Below are 10949 nucleotides of genomic sequence, written 5' to 3'. Positions count from 1 at the left end.
TTTATAAAATAATGTAAAAGTAATAATGTGTTTTATTATTTCTTAATAGAAAGAATATATTTATTCATCCAGGATCCACAGAATCAGTAGCTCTCTGCGCATGAATTAATTATGCAGAGTTCTGACTGGAACTGTGCTATTTCTAGAGAAGAATGCAAAATTAACACATGGAATATTTATTCAAAGCTACCATTAACACGACAGAAGTAAACTGTATGATATCTACCTAATTATTCAGAAAATCTTAAATAAATAAGAAGTAACAAAAAACTTGGGAGCATACATATATTACCACAGGTAAGAGAATATATATTTATAACATAGTTCCAAGAGGAAGATATTTATCGCAAATTGTTACTTTTGGATCCTACTTAAATTGTGTTTCTGGACAACACACAAAGTGATATCAACAAAATTAATAATGGATAAATATAATGATTATACTTTACTTTTAAAATGCTAAAACGGATAGTTTAAGAAGATTAGAATTCATCTAGCATAATTTGTATAAACCTTAATACACCTTCAGTACTTGCATTCACACATCCAAGCTGAACATGTTTCACATCCAAGCTGAATTGTAACGAATTATAGCCCAGAATGTTTTTATACAAAGCAAGAAATTTAAATATCCCCAATAAAACAGATCTACATATCTTTTTCATAATTTTTTTTATTTTTATAGTTTATCATATATTTATTGCATCCTCATGTAGGGATGCTTGTAGAAAAACGAATATAAGCTCACATAATTATAGAAGCAAAACACTTCATAAGATGCGTATGCATTAAAAAAATGCCATGGTTTGGCTATCTCGGATTATAGAACTCACTGTTACGACGTCCCTGCGAACGCTGCTCGGAGTAACTGCCCGGAGAGATTTTTCAACAGGTTCAAAGTGGAAACGGAAGCGCTGACTCATCTCCCCTACATTTCTACTCCGTCGAAGTGAGCGTTTACATTGTCAATGTAATCGTAAGGAGGGACTCGCTCCGAGTCGCTCTGACAGGTGTAAACTGACCTTAAATCCTGGCAGTGGGGCAGGCAACAGCACAACAGCAAGAGACAACAGACACCTCATTTCGCATGGTTGTGAAGTATCGTACAGCGTCCTCTTGTGTGTTAGCACAAAGTTGGAGCCTGGTCACAGGTGTTGCATTGTGTAGCTCCATGGTCCGGCTCTACGGCAACACAGTGTGTGGCGTCCCTTATGACAATAAGCTGTTTTCTCCGATGAATCTTGCTACAATGAAGGAAGAGTAGGGAGTCAGACGTTATTACAGAGGGAAACGTCTGCTCCCACGGTGTGTTATCCATCCTCGTACTACACAAACGCTTGGCGTCATGGTGTGGGAAGCCATTGGGTATAATTGTCGATCCCCTCTACTGCAAACTGCGAGGAACCTCAATAGTGATCGCTACATAAGAAAAATTGTGGAACAAGATGTCCTCCCCATTCCTCGGCGCATTCCAGGCGCTGTATTTCAGCAGGGATAATGCCCGTGCACATGTTTCTCAGACTGCACAAGCCCTCTTTAGGGCGGAGGGCACACACTAAGACTGAACTTTAGCGTCAAGTCGAAGCCATATGGAATACCATTCCCCAGGATTACACTCAGAACCTATATGATTCAGTGCCACGACGTGTACAGGCTCTCATCGCTCAGCGTGGCGGGCACACAAAATTCTGATTTCTGACTTTCGTTTTGTTTTTTGTCTTGTAAATTTAATCGTCTATTTGCACCATTATCAGTAATACGTGGAATAAATTTCATGCATTTCCAACAATTCCTTCTTAGTGTTACATTTTTCACAAACATTAGTGTATTCATGATTTATCGAGTTTTTGACAGAAACCTGAAATGGTAGATATCGGTCATTCTGTGAATCCTAACAGAGGCGAGCCTACTTTAATTCGTGTTTATTAATTTAATACATATAGGTTAGTTTTATAATAAAAAAATAAAATACTATGTAACTTAAAGATACTTGCCACAGTAAGATACGTAAACTTTTCTGATAGGTAATTGTGATCCATTTGTAATGCGTAAGATAGTAAATATTTTAAAAGAAAAGATTTCGAAAGTGGAAACTGTGGAGCAATTCATAACGACAGTAATGAGGCTGTACAACTCCGACGTTAGTTTCCCCCTCACCCCCGCTAACTGTGATTGGACTTGATCCAAAAAAAAAAAAAGAAGGAGAAACATTCTCTTCTTGTATGACTCACTTCTCGCTTTATGCAATGGATAGTAAACAACGCTTGTAACCATCGCTATTTTTTCTCTTCCAATACCTAATAAATATGTTATTTTGTGTTTGCTAATATAATGATCGTGTTCCTTACATAGGCAGCTTGGATTACACTTTATTAAGGTAAGGACTTTAATTCTGTTTTATTCATCTGCTCGTCTCGATTTAGCGAAGTTGTAACAGTAAACAAAAATGAACCACGAATACCTTCAACAAAAGATTATGAGACCGAAAATATGTTTACTTCAACTAAACGCATGAAATATATCGAGATAAGCCATTAAGAATAAAAAAAAAAACAGAAAAGATACTTTACCATAAATTATCGCTGGATAATCCGAAAAAGGAAAAGCCAAGCCTGTCTTCAAAAGCGAAACAAAACTGCATAGTTGCGTACTGCGCATTCGAAATACAGAAGCAGAAATGGCTACTAGCTGCGAAAATAAATATTCGATCATGAAACTAAACAATAACAACTATCAAGTATGGAAATACAAACTTGAAATGATCCTGAAAAAGGAAAATTTATGGGATTTAATAGCAGATGGTACACCAAAAGAAATAAACGTCGAATGGAGAAAACGAGATGAACAAGCACAAGTTACCATTAGTTTACTCGTAGAAGACAACCAAATCGTACACATAAGAAATTGAGAAAGCTGTATACGTTAAAAGCAGAAAACGAATACAAACTCGAAGAACATGTCAACAAAATGCTCGAAATCGTAGACGAACTGCGAGGAATCGGTGAAGAAATAAAGGACAGTCACATTGCAGCTCTCTTACTAAGCGGCTTACCAAAGAGCTACGAAAATCTCATTACAGCTTTAGAAGCACGCCCAGAAGAAGAACTAACGCTGGAATACGTAAAAACGAAACTCATCGACGAATGCCTGAGAAGAAAAGAAGTCACGCGAGCAGAAGAAACGACTGCCTTCAAAACGAATTTTAGCACAAAATTCAAGCATTTAAATCAACGAAGATGCAATTATTGCAAAAAAATAGGACACTTAGAAAAAGAGTGCAGATTCTTAAATAACCACAAAGAAAAAGATAAAAACGAAAGTAACTCATTTTTCAAGAATGGAAAGCAAACGAATAAAGGCAATTATGGAAATAAACAGAAAACGAAAGTTGCTGTAAAGGAGGATACACATGAAGATGAAAACGAAAATAAGAATCATGAGAAGACTGAGAATTACACGTTCAAAGTCACCAGAGAAAGAAAATCTCAAAACTCAAACTGGTCAGTTGACTCAGGTGCTACTTGTCATATGACCGATAACATAAACTTTTTCACCAAATTGGATAGAAGCAAAACTGAGCAGATAACAATTGCTAACGGCACGCAGATGAAGTCCGAAGGTATAGGAGAAGGATACTTATACTGTACAGACGACGAAGATAACGAAATAGAAGTGAGACTTGTAGATGTTCTGTATGTTCCTGACCTAGAAGGAGGATTGATATCCGTAAGAAAAATTACAAAGAAAGGATTCACAGTTGAATTTGAAGAAGATATTTGCAGAATAAAGAAGAAAAATAAAACCATAGGAATTGCTAAAGCAGAAGGAAATTTATACACCATAGTTGAATCGCAAAGAAGAAAAGCCAAAATTGCAACTGCAGAAAGAGGAGAAAATAGTATAGATCTTTGGCATAGAAGGCTAGGACATAGAAATTATGAAGCAATCAAGATGCTAAAGAATGATGACCTGGCAACCGGAATAAGAATTGACGGAGAAGCCAAAAAGGAAAAAGAATGCGAATGCTGTATCAGAGGCAAAATGACTGAATTGTCGTATCCCAAGCTAAACAACTATAGAGCGAAATCAGTTCTAGACTTGATACACTCAGATATCTGTGGGCCAATCGGTACAACATCACTAGGAGGAAAGAAATACTTCATAACATTCATCGACGATCATTCGAGATACACAACGATCTATCTGCTAGCTACAAAAGATGAAGCTATCTCCAAATTAAAACAATTTGTAACCATGACGAAGAACAAATTTGGAAAGAAGCCAAAAGTCCTAAGAACAGACAATGGAGGAGAATATACAAGCAAAGAGATTGAAGACTATCTAAAGGAAGAGGGAATCGAACATCAAACCTCCGTAGCATATTCACCGCAACAGAACGGTAGAGCAGAAAGAAAAAATCGACACTTAATGGAAATGACAAGATGCCTGCTACTCGATTCAGGACTTAAAAGAAAATTTTGGGGTGAAGCCGTAATGACAGCCACCTATCTACAAAACAGGCTACCATCAAGATCAGTTGAAAAAACACCGTATGAAATATGGAATAATAAGGAGCCGAATCTAAGCCATATCAGAGTCTTCGGTAGCACAGCTTATTGTCGAGTTCCAAAGCAGAAAAGAAGCAAACTAGACGAAAGAGCAGAAAAAGGAATTCTTGTTGGATATAGTGACCGTACTAAAGGATATAGAATTTACATGCCACATGCAAACAACGTCGTAATCAGAAGAAGCGTAATATTCGATGAAAACAAAAAAGAAGAAATGCCTTGTTAATTAAACGATCAGCATGAGGAAATAGAATGGCCTTTTAAAGAAAATAGATTGACAGAACCACGTCCAAATGATATTACAGAGGAAGTAATTGAAACAGAAGAAATTCCCCCATTACCGAGAAGATCCCACAAAACGACTAAAGGAATCCCACTAAACAGATTCTCATACATGGCTAAGAATGAAGAAATCAAAGTTCCCAAAGACTGGGAAGAACTGCAAACTTTTCCTACAAAAGAAAAGGAACTGTGGTTAAAAGCTACGAAAGAAGAAATGGAAGCACTGAAGAGGAACAAAACATGGGAACTATTCGATCTTCCAAAAGGAAAGAAAGCAATTGGAAACAAATGGACATTTAAAACAAAATCCGACGCTTCAGGAAATATTACCAGATATAAAGCTCGTTTAGTAGCTAAAGGATATTGCCAAAAATTTGGGCACGACTACGACGAAACATTCGCACCAGTTGTAAAGTATACAACAATAAGGACTATTTTGGCAATAGCAGCTCAAAAGAAAATTCACGTAAATCACTTCGATGTAAAAACAGCTTTTCCATATGGAGATCTGAAAGAAGATATATATATGAAGCAACCGGAAGGCTACATCTCTGCTTCAGAAGCAAACAAAGTCTGTAAACTGAATAAAAGTATCTACGGACTAAAACAGGCAGCCAGAAACTGGAATCACAAGATAGCTGAAATCCTGCGCAAGCAAGAATACGTTCAAGAAAAGGCTGATCCATGTTTCTTCACACTAATCGAGAAAAATGCAAGAACTTACATAATCGTTTACGTTGATGACATATTAGTCGCAAGCGACAAGGGTGAATCAATTCAAGAAGTTGAACGAATTCTCAAAGCATATTTCGACATTCGAAATCTTGGAGAAGCGTCTACATATCTAGGAATTGAAATCGAAAGAGAAAAATACGGAAGCTTTAAACTTCATCAAGCTGACAAGATTAAGAGTATGATCGAAAAATTCGACGGAGAGTCACCAAAGAAACTAAGCTATACACCCATGACTACGAATTTTACGAAGAACCAAAACAACCAGGATGACGTTTTTCCCGATAATCGGAAGTATAGGAAAGCACTGGGAGCACTTTTATATTTAGCAACAGTATCAAGACCTGACATAGCAAATTCTGTTGGAATACTTAGCAGAAAAGTAGAAAATCCATCAACATCGGACTGGAATGGTATCATTAAAATCATACGATATTTGAGAGCGACAATTAATTACAAATTACATCTAAAATCCAACGGTGCACCAGTCATCAAAGCTTACAGTGACGCTGATTGGGCAGGAGATACCTCTGACAGAAAATCCACATCCGGATATATATTTCAAATAGGAAACAGTACGGTATCATGGGGAAGCAAGGAACAAAATTGTGTCGCCCTATCTTCGACAGAAGCCGAATACATCGCTCTAGCCTTAACATTGCAGGAGCTACAATGGATTAGACAACTGATGGGAGATTTAGGTTTCGCTCAACAGGAAGCTAACATCGTATTCGAGAACAATATATCATGCATAAATCTTTCCCGAAAAGAGAAAGGAAGCAGTTACACCAAACACATCGATGTGAAATATCACTACGTATGTGATCTACAAAATCAAGGGATTGTTAAATTAATACACTGCAACAGTAAAATGATGTATGCAGACATGTTCACGAAACCTTTGCCGAGACAACAGGTGGAATTTTTATTAAAAGGAATCGGCCTTACGTCGGACAAAACAGCTCATCGAGTGGGATATTGTCGAGCAATTCATAACGGCAGCGATGAGGCTGTACAACTCCGACGTTAGTTTCCCCCTCAACCCCACTAACTGTGATTGGACTTGATCCAAAAAAAAAAAAGAAGGAGAAACATTCTCTCCTTGTATGACTCACTTCTCGCGTTATGCAATGGATAGTAAACAACACTTGTAACCATCTCTATTTTTTTTTCTTCTAATACCTAATAAATATGTTATTTTGTGTTTGCTAATATAATGATCGTGTTCCTTACATAGGCAGCTTGGATTACACTTTATTAAGGTAAGGACTTTAATTCTGTTTTATTCATCTGCTCGTCTCGATTTAGCGAAGTTGTAACAGTAAACAAAAATGAACCACGAATACCTTCAACAGAAACAGACAGAGGCATGATCAAAGAAAAGCTTACTAAATTAGAAAATTTGCATAAGGATTTGAAAGATGTCCATCAAAAAGTTTTAGAGGCATTATTAAGTTCTAATGCCAGAGAGAAATAATTAAGAGCTGAAAAGACTAGAGCTGTAAAATGTTACGATGATTATTATGATACGCGTAATTAAACGAAAAATTAACAGTCGCCGTTCAACATGAAAATGATACAGCAAGTAGTCCTGAGGAATCATAAGTTATGAATTGTGAACTTTCAAATATCGAAGCTAAAGGGTTTAATGAAGAGTTAATAAGCTGGCTTGGTGGTTGCTTCCAGTTTAAGAAGGTGCGCTAGAATGAGAATTTACATGACAGCGACAAATTTCAGTACCTCGTTTAATATATGTGACCAGATACACGTGGAAAATAATCTATTGTGTTAAGTTTAGGATTGTGTATCCATAGATCGCCAATAGATGGCGGTAGTGTTTGTTTGTAAAAAGAAACTGTGATGTCAATTATGTATATGTATCAGTTCGTCTTTGGTGTTCCTGAATAAATGTTGTGTGGAAGAACGCTCCTCTGTTTATTACTTTAACTGCGATCCAGTCTGATTTATTAGAGATTTACACATATTTTGTTTATGATGCCTGCAAACCGGGATTATTACGAACCAGAAAATCGACAGACTGAATATTTCGAAAATGGAGGGCGTTCTTGAAAATTTGAAAAAGAAACGATCGGTTGTTAGACAATTAACTACGAAACTGATAACCAAAGTCGAATCGAATTTAGCAAATAATATTCCGCTAAATGAGAAAATTGAGATAATCGAGGATTTATATGAACAGTTAATTGAGAAAATCAACGAACTGAAAAGTTTAGATTCAGAAATAGAAACGAAAGTAACTTCGGAGGAGATTGAAAATGAAGTTACCTTAAGTCAAGAATACCAGGATAAAACTGTTGTATGGAGAGGAAGAATGCAACGATTTTTGAAGAAGAATTCGGAATCTTCTAAAACAGTTCATCAGAACGAAACGGCTAATGTTGCACTTCCAGTTGAAGCGAAAACAGTGAAGTTGCCACGTCTGCAAATCGGAACTTATTACGGAGATTCGTGTAAATGGTTAGACTTTTGGAACCATTTCGAAAATACAATTCATAATCATGGTGGATTGAGAAAAACTGAAAAATTCGCGTACCTAAAATCCTTACTTGGAGGTAATGCTTTAGCTGCCATTTCCGGTTTCGCTTTAAGTAACCAGAATTATGATTCCGCAATAGAAATATTGAAAGAACGTTTTGGAAGACAAGATGTTGTTATCACCTCGCATATGAATAAATTATTATCCCTTGAACCAGTGGGAAACATTTCAAATGTTAAAGCACTGCGTAAGCTGTACGATGAATGCGAAGTCAACATTCGAAGTTTAGAATCGTTAAACGTTACTTCTGGAAGTTATGGAAATATTCTCTGTCCTATCATTTTGCAGAAATTTCCAGAGGAATTAAATTTGGAATTTAATCGAAGTCGAAATATGGAAGCAGGATTTGATATAAAGGAACTTATAGAATTCTTAAAAAAGGAAGTTAACTGTCGAGAAGCTGCAAGTTTAATGAACTCTGAGAAAACGAATCAGAAACCATACTTTCGTCAAAATGAACAACGCACGAAAGTTTATCCGAATTATAAACCGAAAGTTCCGACTGCTTCAGCTTTATCAACAATTGGATACAAATGTATATTTTGTGACAAAAAAGATCATACGAAATATAAATGTACTGAGGTGAACGCTGATGAGAAACGCAACATTTTGAAACGTACAGGAAAATGTTTTATGTGTTTTGGATGTAAACATTTAGCTATCAACTGTAAGAACAAACAGTTTTCCTGCAAAAAGTGCCGCGGTAAACATCATGAAAGTGTGTGTGTGAATCCCGCATCAGCTGTCTCCAGTGCAAAAAATAAGGAAACCGAAACATCCGCGGAAATTGTTCAAAATTCTTCTGCCAAAACTGGATCTAATATTATGCTTCAAACGGTGTATGCTGTGGCTGAGGGCAGAAATAAGAACTGTATTGTGAGATGTCTTCTTGACGGCGGTAGCCAAATCTCTGCAATTCGCGAAGATTTATCAAGAAAATTACAGTTACCAGTGAAAGGAGAAACTGTTTTAAATCTACATACCTTCGGTGAAAAGAACGGGAAATATTGGCGGCGAAAGAAAGTTGAACTTACGCTCCGGAATATTAATGACCCTGAAAAATCCATAAATCTCGAAGTAATTGAAGTACCAGTCATAACAAATGCCGATATACGAGTACCAGATGTAGAAATCAAATCCAACCTCCAAGCATTCGGCATCACTTTGACAGACTGTGGTGGCGCCGATGGAATGAGTCATATTTCCGTTTTAATCGGCGCGGACATTATGTGGAAAATAGCAAGCGAAGAAATAAAAAGGATAAACAGAAATGCCGTAGCTATGAAAACCTTGTTTGGGTGGTGTATACAAGGCAAATTTCCTTCATCAGACTTTCAAATCCATGATGCGTGTTTAAACGTAAGTGTAGAAGAGAAACTTCTAAAAAGCGTCGAATCGTTTTGGGATATTGAATCTATAGGAATTAAAAATATTTCTGACGAAGAACAAAATGAAATGGCCATGCAAATATTTAACAACTCGATTACACAAAAGGGTAATAGATACGAAGTTAGACTTCCATGGAAAGATCAGAATTTGACTTTAAGAGACAATTTTAAGAATGCTGAAAGACGGTTCTTAAATCTGATCAAACAATTTAAATCAAACTTTAACTTTTATGCGCAATATAAAGAAGTGATTGACTATCAGCTTAAGGAAGAAATCATAGAAAAGGTCGATCTTGGTACTCCATCTGGGAGACGAACTTACTACATACCTCACCGTGCTGTCATCCGTGAAGATCATAATTCTACGAAACTTCGCATTGTTTATGATGCATCTTCAAAGGAAAAAAATCATGAATCTCTAAATGATAATTTACTACAAGGACCAAATCTTCTTCCTGAACTTTTGAAAGTTTTAATAAATTTTCGACTTCATCGAATTGCATTTACGTCAGATATTGAGAAAGCGTTTTTACAAATTTCTGTTGCACCTGAAGATCGAGATTCAATGCGATTTTTGTGGATTGATGAGAATTCAAGTTTGAGCAATCCAAGAATTCAAGTTTATCGGATGTGTCGTGTAATGTTTGGAGCAAAATCAAGTCCATTTTTGCTGAGCGCTTGCATTAAGCATCACATAAAGAAATTTGAAGACATCCATCCCAGAACTGTAGAAATGTTAGAAAACTTCATTTATGTTGACGATTTTATTTGTGGATCAGATACGGAGGAGGAAGCTATACAGATATATCATGAAGCCAATGATATAATGAAAAAGGCATCAATGACTTTGACCAAATGGAATTCTAATTCGGATACTGTAAAAAACCAGTATAAATCAAGTGACAACTTCGTTAGCTTTAAATTGCCTGACTGTGATTCCCCCTCAAAGATTCTTGGACTTCAATGGGATACAATTAAGGATATCTTCTGTTTTAATGTTAAAGACGTTATTGATTTCATCCAGTGAAATGACCAAACAAAACGTTGTGTTTTAAAAGCTGCTTCAAAAATCTTCGATCCTGTTGGGTTTCTTGCTCCATATGTTATTCAAGCAAAAGTTCTGTTTCAGGATTTATGGCTGAAAGGTGTTGATTGGGATGAAATTATCCCACCAGAATTGCAAGACAAGTGGAACAAATGGTATAGGCAACTATGTGATCTACCTAATATCCAGATACCTCGGTGGTATTTTCGTGATGTTGATGAAACGCCTGAAACGCTGGAACTACATTGTTTTTGTGATTCATCTCAAAGTGCTTACGGAGCAGCAGTGTACGTGAAATTCCGTAGCTTAAAATATTGTGGAACAAGTTTAGTGATATCCAAGAGCAGAGTGGCTGCCCTGAAAAAATTATCTTTACC

This window comes from Stegodyphus dumicola, chromosome X1 (assembly GCF_044657685.1).
Source record: "Stegodyphus dumicola isolate Sdum_Otavi_A_Nest chromosome X1, ASM4465768v1".
Lineage (NCBI taxonomy): Eukaryota > Metazoa > Arthropoda > Arachnida > Araneae > Eresidae > Stegodyphus > Stegodyphus dumicola.
Note: the sequence above shows the minus strand (reverse complement) of the source record.